The sequence below is a fragment of the Papio anubis genome, chromosome 3 (genome assembly GCF_008728515.1).
Source record: "Papio anubis isolate 15944 chromosome 3, Panubis1.0, whole genome shotgun sequence".
NCBI lineage: Eukaryota > Metazoa > Chordata > Mammalia > Primates > Cercopithecidae > Papio > Papio anubis.
This window is the reverse complement of record NC_044978.1, coordinates 114119779-114131184: the sequence shown is the minus strand read 5'-3', so window position 1 is coordinate 114131184 and position 11406 is coordinate 114119779. Positions and strand designations below refer to the sequence as shown.

Here is an 11406-nt window from a genome sequence, read left to right as displayed (position 1 = left end):
TGTTCAGCAATGCATGAAGATGAAATCCAGGCTGAGAAAGCCTAAATCTCAGAGAGAAACACAGCTTCCTCTTTCTTCCTCCTTTATTGCAGTGGGGGAGAGAAAAAGCTTCACATATAAAGGATTGCTTCTGAGTTAATCCCCTAACAAAAGAGAGGATAAGAAATGTCTGTTGTCTTTTGTGCATGCAGCTCTTAGGTACAGAGTGAACGTATTAGCTTATCTTCAAATTGAAAGGGGGAAGGCTCATATTTTCAATATTATGAAGCCTTCTAAATGTTAATGCTCTAGCTCTAGTGTCATTTTACTTTTTAAAATTTGTTTCTTCCTCTGCTTCCAGTGCAAAATTTGGATTCACTATAATAGCATTTTACATCTATGGCCATTTATTAGTTTACATGAGAATTCACTCTACTAGGCTGTGGTTTTTTAAAGGACAGAATTACGTTTGGTTGAGTGTTTGAAAAATATATTTATAATATATGAGAAGAAAAAATTAAAGGCTATTTAATAGACTATTACATGGCTTATTACATTTTTTTCTGTATAATTTATAGAGATACCTTGCTGATTGCTCAGTAAACTTACACTGACGAACTTTTATCTCCAGTTTCTGAAGAGAATTGTCTGTTTACATGAAACAAACAAAAACATATTGCACCTATTGAGTCACTCGCTGAGATGATCCATTGGTATGTACTCTAAAACTTCCATAAAAATCTGAGTTTAAGGTATTAGTGATTTTCAGCTATTTCTATGTAAGGCATGGTGCAACAGTACTTTTATCAGACAATGTAGAGACTCAATCTGAACCTAACTGGCTTGTTATCGCTTCCCATTTCAATACACCAAAAATTTAATTTATAATATATGCAACTTTTAAAAAATCCATATACTTCTTTCACATAATGTAACCCTAAAATTCATTAATGATTGTGATATATGAATCTTACCAGCTGGAAAAACGAATGAGGTCAAATATTTTGTCATTTTTTTAAGGCTTCTTCAATTTTTCCTATCTTTCCCTATCTTCTGGCTCATCTTAATACCTTTCTGTAGTTGACTTTCTTTTATTACACATTGGAACAAATACCGTATCTCCAAAATTATATGCAAGCCAGTCACTGGATTGTTTTTTCAATCAGGCACCTATAAAGCATCTATGTATATAATAATCACCTTCAGATCAAAGGCAATGTGTTATGAGTTGAACAATTACAATGTTATCACTTTAGTAGCTTGGAAATACCATTCTCATGACATTAGATATTGCTCTTCAAAGAAATAACGTAATTGTTGGAAAGCCAGTGCAATCATGTGTGCTTAAGCATGGAATGCTCATTCAATCGGAGATAACATTTGCATGTCTTTTCAAGTAAGCCACCAGCTTCAGACACAGAATACCTTGCTGTCACTAATTCATCCTTGTAAGATCTAAGATAGCTAAAATTCGCACCTTGTGGTTTTCAAATAGAATCTGGCACAATAAAATCAAGGTTTTGTATGTTAAAAAAAACATTTCATATTGAAATTCTTTTTTTAATTGTCCAAGAAGTCCTAATCCTATTCACACCTTCAATGAGGTGAATGGCTTATTACATTTTTTTCTGTATAATTTATATTCCCACATGCTTTCCAGTTTATGATTGAGTCACTATTTCTGGAAAGTGTCCCTTGCGATGCTCAGGTAGGTTAACACCAGTGCATTTTCATGTATTAAAATAATATAGAGGAGGAGCTACAGATTAGGAAACAGAGGATGTTGTCCTCATCTAGCTGTGATTCCTATAAGCTCCCAGGCATAGATTTCAGAATGCTTATTTTGTTTTATTGAATTTCCAAGTTCACCAGTACCACATGTTTCATGAATAAGAATGCCTATCAATTCAACAATTACCTATCCAGTGTTTGTGAAAGGCACTTGTGGAAGTAGAGAAGCAGAAGATATAATGCTTATCCTCAAAGAATTTATAATCTATTCTAGGAGGAAAAGTTTGTATATGATAGCCATATTCATTGCCATTTATTTATTCATTTGAATATTAATTGAGTGCCTATTAACTTTAAGGTTCAGCTCCAAGAACCCAAGTGACGTATTTGGGAGCAAGATAGGCAAAATCTGACCAATGAGTTACATAATCAAAACATTTTAATTTGGGGGTTTCAACAGAGGTAGAAATCATCATTTTTTTGGAAATGTTCTTAATTTTGAAGCTTGGGTAAGTTTTGAGACCTGGAGTTGGGTTAGAAAGGACTTTTTATGTGTAAGTAAAAGGCAAGAACAACAGCACAGAGACAAGAACTCTTCAGTGCTAACTGGGGTTAAGAAAGGGGAATATCTGATTCCATGCTTCTTGCTAACATCAATTGACTGGTGTCAAGAGTAAGATAAACAGGGCTCTAAAGGAAGCCCTGAGAATTCTGATTCAAGTAAATTCTCCCTCTCCCATGTCACTGTACTCACTGGGGTCAAAAGTGATTCTTATACACTTGGAGTAAGACTGACAATTACTTGTCCTTAAAATCACAATATAAGAGTGAATTCAAGACTTCAAGACTTCCATTCCTTCCAAGCCCCACATTCAGCACCATTATCTGCTTTGAGACCATCAAGACTAATCTCATTATGCCCTTTATTTCTGCTTATCTCAGTCACCATAAGAAGAGGCAGTCTCCCAGTCACTATGCATCTCTCATAATGTATTTCCAAAAGTGCTCTGCAAATCCTGTTCTATACTAATTTCTTACCTTCCACTAACTGCTAAAGACTTTCCTCCGTCTTCAGAGATTTAAAATGCCTAAAATCTAGCTCTTACAACCTGAAGACATGAATTTACCTGTAACCATTTTAAGTCTAGCCTCTTTTATTTTTGATGGTTTTATACCTTTAAGCCTGGAGGTGAGTTAGGTATCTTCCTTGTTCTTTACTAATGCTTTGGACTGTTTTGTGTCTGTCTCCAAACTTCCACCAGCTTGGACTCTTGTATCATTGTATACCTCCCATGACATGTCCAATTAGTAATCTAGTGATGCTCAAACCATTTTCTTTCTTCCTGTAAAGATTTTACTTCGTGGCTCACTGTAACTATTCTTTATATCATTCTTTTCTCAATTCATAGTGATTTCAATGTTCACATGAAAGGCGGTTTCATTCATTATTTTGTCATCTCAGTTCCTTGACCTTCTTTTCTCATGTACACTGATTGTCCACTCTCGTAACCACACATTCCAATGCCCATATTTTAAAATGCCACTACTAATAATCCATATTAAAAAAAATTCAATTTCCAACCTTCTCTGGTACCCTGATTTTAATAATTCTTTAACTCACAAGGACCTACAATCCATCAATTCTATTAACTATTCACTCTTCCTTACACCCTCTGAGTCCTTATTTGCTTTACATCTCATGAACAATCATTATAATCTCACGCCTGCATATACTATTAATTCCCTCATTTTGTTTTTACTTTATTGTGCTTGCTTGGCAAAATATCTATCCAGAGTAAATTTAATTCTTCATTTACTTACTTCCTATACCCAGAGAAAACTAAAACTACGCTTCATCATGAATTCAAGGCACCTATTAATGCTGATTGGTAATTATATTAAAGTTCTTTAATCCATTTGGTTTTAAAATAGAGACAGAGTCCCGCACTGTTGCCCAGGCTGCAGTCCAGTGGCATGATCTCGGCTCACTGCCAACCTCTGCCACCCGGGTTCCAGCGATTCTCTTGTCTCATCCTCCCAAGTAGCTGGGACTACAGGTGCATGCCACCATGTCCTGCTCATTTTTTTGTATTTTTCGTAGAGACGGGGTTTTGCCATGTTGGCCAGGCTGTTCTCAAACTCCTGACCTCAGGTGATCCTCCCACCTCGGCCTCCCAAAGTGCTGGGATTACAGGCGTGAGTCACCGTGCCTGACCTCTAATCCATTCTTTTTCAGTCTTCTTCTTATAGCTTCTCTCTCTTCAAGTTTCCACACCTTTTCCCCATCCTCACTCTCAGCTGGTGATCTTGCTCCTTATTTTATAAAAGAGTAAATAGATGAAATAAAAAAATAACATTCACAAGCTCTACTACCCTATTTCCATTTCCCCTATAATCTGAATTCTTACATTTTTTTATCTGCCTTTCAATTAGCATAGATGAATTCTCTAAAGGTAGGCCTAACTTCAAGCCCTCCATTTCAGACTAGATCCCTCTTGTATATTCAAAGACATCATTTCAGAAACCCTATATCTCCTGTTTATTAATTTATCCCTTTTTGTTGGCTCATTATCAACATATAGACATGTTGCTCTTTTTTACCTTAAGATAAAATATAAAAACATACCTTTTTTCCTCTTGCCTTTTACTTCCCCCTCTAGAAACTGTTTGATTTCTTTGCTTTTATAACAAAGCCACTCCAAAAACTTGTCTCAAGTTTCTCCTTCCCTTTCTTTTCAGTCTACTTCAAAAGGCTACTTCTCCTACTCTACCTAAACTGCTCTAGTAGTTCTCTTTGAATTGCTCAAGGCTTTGTACTGTTGAATCAAGCTGTCATTTTAAGACCTCATTTTACTTACCCATGCATTTGACAGAGTTGGTCCTGCCTTCCTTCATGAAACATTTTCTTCAGTTGGTTTCCATCTTGTTCTTTTATCAACTTCACTCACCTTCTTTCTCACATATCTTTGTTGTTTTCTCTGTATCTTCCCTTCCATCTGAAGCATTCCATGGTTCAGCCTTTGAATCTCCTCCCTTCTCTATTAATACCCCCTTGATGAATTTGTTTAGTTATACATATCCAAATATAAATATAATTGAAATGATAATAATTGTCAAATTAATATCTCCAGCTCAGGCATCTGCCTTCAATTCCAGAATATTATACCTACCTTTTTACTTAATAGAGACAATTGGCTGTCAATAGGTAGATCTATGGCATATCTGAACAAAACTTCTGATATACTCCCAATATCATCCTAAAAAGTGTTCTCATAGTTTTTCCAATCTCATTTGTTGGCAACAGCTATAAACTGAATTGTGTCCCCCCAAAATTCATGTGTTGAAATCGTAACCCTCAATGTGACTGTACTTGGAGATAAGACTGTTAGAAGGTATTGGAGGAAATTCTATATGAAGACACAGCAGGAAAGAAGCTGCCTACAAGCTAGAGAGAGATCCCTCATCTGGAATTGAATCAGCCAGCATCTTGCTCTTGGATTTGTAATCTCCAGAACTGTGAAAAAATAAATTTATGTTGTTTAAGCTGCCCAGTCTATGATATTTTGTCCTGGCAGCCCGAGCAGACTAATAGTTACTTAATCCTTTCAATTATCAGTCAAAAATTCTAGAGTCATTTTTACCTACTCTGTTGCGTACTCAACAATCCAGTCATTGAGCGAATATTAATGGCTCTGCCTTCAAAATATATCTAGAACCTATTTCTCATAGCTCCACCACTATTCCCATCCTGGTCCAGCAGCCATCAATTTTGACCTTGATTACTTGCATTAGTATTTCAACTAGTTTCCTGTTTCCACTCTCTGTTATCATCAAAGGCAGCTATAGTGTTTCTTTTAAATGTGAGATTATATCACTCTTTTGCTCAAAGCCTCTGGTAGTTATTCATCTTAATAAAGATAAAGCTAAAAATTTAAAGGCCATATAAAATATTGTTTCCTGGTATTAATAGCTCCCAGACCTTATTTTTTGCTTTCTGTATAGCTCATTTGGCACCAGTCATGTTGCTTTATTGTGATAGCCTTAATGTTCCAGCTGTTCTTGATCTTTACCATGAGGAGAAGAAATTAGATTAATTAGAAACAGGAAGACTAGTTTGCAGACCATTACATACCCAATATAAATCAGACATTATAAAGCTCAGAAAGGATAAGTTTGGATAAAAAGAAAGTATCATTTTTAAAAAACCAAGTAAAATAATAGGAAAGAAACAATCGAATAGTGGAGATAAAGAAGAGGAGTTGAAGATAGTGCTGAGATTTGTAGCTTGGGCAGCTGAGTCGATGATAGATGCTAATGGAGAGGGGATCAGGAGGCAGAGACTGTGGAGGTAGGGGGCAAAGATAACAGATAACACTCCTTTTCAAACATGTAGCATTTGAGATGTTTCCATGGTATCTATGTTCGGTTCAAAAGCAATTGAAAATGGAGATCTGCAGCTCAGAAATGAAGTGATAAATGTCAGAATGGTGTTTATCTTTTGTTCAGGGAAAATGGCTGGAAGGGAAAACGTGAGAGACTTCTGGCTTGTTGTAGTTCTTCGTCTGGGTAGCACCTGGTTACATGGTGTGTTCAATTTGAATTTGTGCATCTCTGATTATCCCCCTTTTCTTTTTTTCCTTTTTAATTTTAGGTTCGGAGGTACATATTCAGATTTATTACATGAGTAAATTGTATGTCACTGAGGTTTGGTGTATGAATGATCCCGTCACCCAGAATAAATCGTTCTATGCCCTCCCACCCTTTTCTTAATGTCCATGCCAATAAAGGCTAGATGTTACAATATACTTCTTTTCATGTGGGGTTTTAATGGGAATTCAGTTTAAAAATTCCTGTGTGTTTAAATTTTAGAAAAGTAGTTCAACCATTATGGAAAACAGTATGGCGATTCCTCAAGGATCTAGAACTAGAAGTACCATATGACCCAGCCATCCCATTACTGGGTATATACCCAAAGGATTATAAATCATGCTGCTATAAAGACACATGCACACATATGTTTATTGCGGCACTATTCACAATAGCAAAGACTTGGAATCAACCCAAATGTCCACCAGTGACAGACTGGATTAAGAAAATGTGGCACACATACACCATGGAATACTATGCAGCCATAAAAAAGGATGAGTTTGTGTCCTTTGTAGGAACATGGATGCAGCTGGAAACCATCATTCTCAGCAAACTATCGCAAGAACAGAAAACCAAACACCGCATGTTCTCACTCATAGGTGGGAACTGAACAATGAGATCACTTGGACTCGGGAAGGGGAACATCACACACCGCGGCCTATCACGGGGAGGGGGGAGGGGGGAGGGATTGCATTGGGAGTTATACCTGATGTAAATGACGAGTTGATGGGTGCTGACGAGTTGATGGGTGCAGTACGCCAACATGGCACAAGTATACATATGTAACAAACCTGCACGTTATCCACATGTACCCTAGAACTTAAAGTATAATAAAAAAATAAAAAATAAATAAAATAAATAAATTTTAGAAAAGAAGTTCTATCTACTTCCTGTTACATTGAGGAGGTCCTCAGGTCAGAGGGCCTCCCTTTGGCCCCCTAGATATTGATATAATACCTCCGAAAGACAATCATGTAAACTTTTCAGACTTTTCAGGAAATGAAAATTCTAAGTATAAATTTCATAGTGCTATTTTTTTTTTGAAGTCCTTTCTTTTACATTCAGCTGTCTTTTTCAGTCTTTTGGTGGAAAGAAAATATCTAGTATCCAGTATCATCCTCTGAGTCGGCTTGCTTTAGATTATGTATTAAAATACCTTAGTATATATGCCCATTTCTTTCAGGGGATTCCAACTTCTTCACATGCTCAGAGCCAATTTTTCCATGCCTAAGTTGTTATGTGCAACTAAAATAAGTGTGTGTTAATTTTTTATGCATTTCACATTAAATCTAGATATAATTTTATAAATCCTAGATTCTTCACTTCATAGCTCTTTGACCTTGAGCAAAACACTTAATTCCTCCAAGCCTCAGTTTTCTCATCTGTAAAAAGGGTCTAACAATAGAACTAGCCTCATGGAGCTGTTATTAATATCTAATATGATTCCATGATGATGTATAGCGCTTAGCACATATGAGCACTCACTAATTGTCAGCTATTATTATTGTTTCTGTTTTAAACTGTACATGGTAATTTTGAGAGTGCTTTAGATGTATAAACAAGCTGGGCAAAACTTCAGTCTCTGTGATGTGGCCACATTATTCCTCTGATTTCATTTATTTATGAAGAGAGTACCCCTAGGAAAGGCCTGGTCCAATAGAACCACCACTGTTGTTACAGCAGGTCTTGCTTAAGGGAAAAATTCATACAGTCTCCTTGTTTTATTTTTGAAGAGGTTTGAGGGATGTGGCTTCCTAAGAGTCCCAGAATTATGTGGAGACTCTTAGTTCCAACTATTTGTATGAAGTGAGCCTAAAGTCCTGTCTTTTGCCCTCATCTTGGTTTTAAAATTCGAGATCCTGTATTAAAAAGGCCAACACTGTCGTTCGGGGTGGTCTCTGAGTCCCTGTACATGTTTTCCTCCCTGGATTTTGTTTCCTTTTTGTTTTTGTGCTGGGGGTTTCCCTTACTAGTATTTTGCAACAAAGTCAATTATACATTTAAAAGTATATTTATTATAAGCAATTCATAATGTATCAGTTTCAAAAATTTTATATATGTTTCCCATGCCCTTAAAAGTAGGCAAGATGGGACAGATACTTCATTTTATTTTAGTACGCATGATCCTCTATTTTCATTCCGTTGATACCTTCTTGTGGAGGTTGGTTAATAGGAGTTTTAACCCAAATATTATTTGCTTATAGTTTCTGCATCCCACACAGTTATTTCATCGAAGCAAAAATTACAGGTCAAAGTTTATCAGTCGAGGATGACTTTATTCAAAACTATTACAATAGTCAAGTCTGCTGAAACAAATGGTGGGAGGATTTTTAACACTGGAGTGAGAAAAGCATTGGAGGATCTTGCCGGGAGGGCATTTGATCAATGGCATGGGTGGAGCACATTGCCTGATTCTTGAGTTTACAAATGTTTTTCTCTGTAATTAGACCATCTGTGTTTGCTAAGTGGTACTTATTGGAGTAGGCTTCTACCCTCCCATAGGGACTGGAAGACGAGGGCACTATCTTCTTTGATGGTTCCATTTTAAAGAGATGGCTCCCAGGTCCTTAAGAAAGACAGTCTTGGTTTTAAAGCTGACAAGAGGCTTTTAAAAAGACTCACATCTCAAAGGGGCAGAGAAATAATTTCCTATTGTAAGTTTTCTAAAGAAATGATGTAATAAAAGGGAGGCCAGAGGCCTAGAATCAGGAAGAAATCTGTCTAAAGTTTAATCATGCTGAGGGGAACATGAAAGCCTTGGTCAATCTTATATTTAAATATTGCTCATTATTGGGGGCTTTTTAAAAGGACAAGCATGTGACTCTTTTAATCCATTTCCAAATGTGTGGGACTGATAGAGCATGTGAAACTTTTAATCCAGTTCCAAAGATGTGTGGTACTGATAAAATGCATACAGGGAACAAATGAGTTTCAAAATGATTTATTGAACAAAAGTGAAGAAGTAAAAATAAACACATTTAAAAAGTAAGAGAGTGGAAGCAGCAGAATTTTTAGAATGATCTCATTTCTGAAGAATTATGATAGCAAATTCTTGAGGCCATATTGGTGAAAGTTAGCAAGAGAAGTTTAATATTGAGCCATATTAGGACCTTGAAAAATGTTGAGAAATGTAAAATTAATTCATACTGTCCTGTAAGCATTAACTAGTCATTTTAAACTAGCTGTTTTCTATTTCTTATCTGAAATTAATCCCATTCTGTATAGCAGCCCCTAGCACCCCTTTCTTATTTTCCTGACAGTACATAATTGTATTTTAGAGGAAAACACATCTAATTATGTGTTTTGTGTTAAGGGTAAAGCACATCTAGTTACATTTAAGGCCTCATGCATTATTATTACTACCTAGAATGCTTTTGTTCACCTTCTTTTTTTTTTGAGATGGAGTCTTGCTCTGTCACCCAGGCTGGAGTGCAGTGGCATGATATCAGCTCACTGCAACCTCTGCCACCGGGTTCAAGAAATTCTCCTGCCTCAGCCTCCTGAGTGCTGGGATTACAGGTGTTTGCAACTACATCCGGCTAATTTTTGTATTTTTTAAAGTGGGGACGGGATTTCTCCATGTTATTCAGGCTGGTCTTGAACTTCTGACCTCGTGATCCTCCCACCTCGTCTTCCCAAAGGCGTGAGCCACTGCACCCGGACCACTTTTAACAACAAAAACAACAACAACAACAACAAACCTTTATGTAGAATTTGATAGGTAATATGTTCCAGCAATTCTTTCTTTGAAACAGTCTTAGGAATGCTCTTTTTATCTTAGAGTTTTAGATTATGGTTCTATAATCTAGACTAGTTCTTCATCAAGACAAATATATAGTGTATCTTGATGTCTACAAAATTCAACTTTCTTCTCCACAAATCTTCTTTATTAATAGTAAAATTATGCCCTCATTTACATCTGAATTTAACTGAGGTTTAACTTTTGCTATCTTCCAGTCTAGAACAACAGCTTACAGTTTCTTGACTGTGATGAACGTATTCTGGTTTGAGCTTGTATATACGCTGATTTCCCCTTCTGCTGTACCTTCTGGGTGAGTGTTTTCACACTCATAAGGCCATCAGACTCCCCTGTCTCCCTGAAGATCATATTAAGAATATAATTTCTGGCCGGGCGCGGTGGCTCATGCCTGTAATCTCAGCACTTTCGGAAGCCAAGGTGGGCATATGATGAGGTCAAGAGATCCAGACCATCCTGGCCAACATGGTGAAACCCTGTCTCTACTAAAAATACAAAAATTAGCTAGGTGTGGTGGTGCGTGCCTGTAGTCCCAGCTATTTGGGGGCTGAGGCAGGAGAATTGCTTGAACCTGGGAGGCAGAGGTTGCAGTGAGCTGAGGTCACACCACTACACTCTAGCCTGGCGACAGAGCGAGATTGCATCTCAAAAAAAAAAAAAAAAAAAAAAAATATATATATATATATATATATATATATATATATAATTTCTATAGTGGTAGACCTCAGTAATAATTATATTGAAAATGAAGCCAACTGCTTATGACTCAACTATCTACTAAACTATCTTTTGCAATCACTATTCTAGAACTCTAAGCTTTCTGACAATGGGCTTAAGTATCAAGAAATTTGGATTCTAGTCCTGGCTTTGCCACCATGTGTTCTGAATTTGGTCACATCCCATACCTCTGTATTCTGATATATAAATTGGAAGAGTACCTGCTCTCTTTCACAGAATTGGAAATTCAAAATTTAGTCAAATCAGGAATAACTAGCTATTATGCAATGTATTTGGGCATATATAGAATACCTTTGAATGTTCTCATCTAATTATTTGCAGTCATTAATTTACCTGTTTACCAAGGTGATTGAGATGAACTTTAGCATTGCTTTCACTATGAGGAAGCAGTGTTAATGCCAATTGTAGGAGCACTGGCTGCCGTTATAGTAGCAGATAGTGTAGCAGAGGTGGTTCCAGATGAGGCTGTATTTGTGGTGACCATAGTCACCGGGCTGGTGGCTGTCACGAGGGGAGTGGTGATGGAGTTACTGTTAGATGTGATTGTTGCTGCT

The 11406-nt window shown here is 36.8% G+C and overlaps 1 long non-coding RNA gene across 1 annotated transcript in view; it reads left to right on the top strand.

Moving 5' to 3' along the window:
- Positions 1-6635, top strand: part of LOC103884414 — a 43889-nt gene extending 37254 nt beyond the window's left edge. Inside the window, exons 5-6 of the long non-coding RNA XR_002522089.2 lie at positions 558-692; positions 5015-6635. This is a non-coding gene — a long non-coding RNA (uncharacterized LOC103884414). The remainder of the gene's footprint in view (positions 1-557; positions 693-5014) is intronic.
- Positions 6636-11406: the final 4771 nt, after the last annotated feature.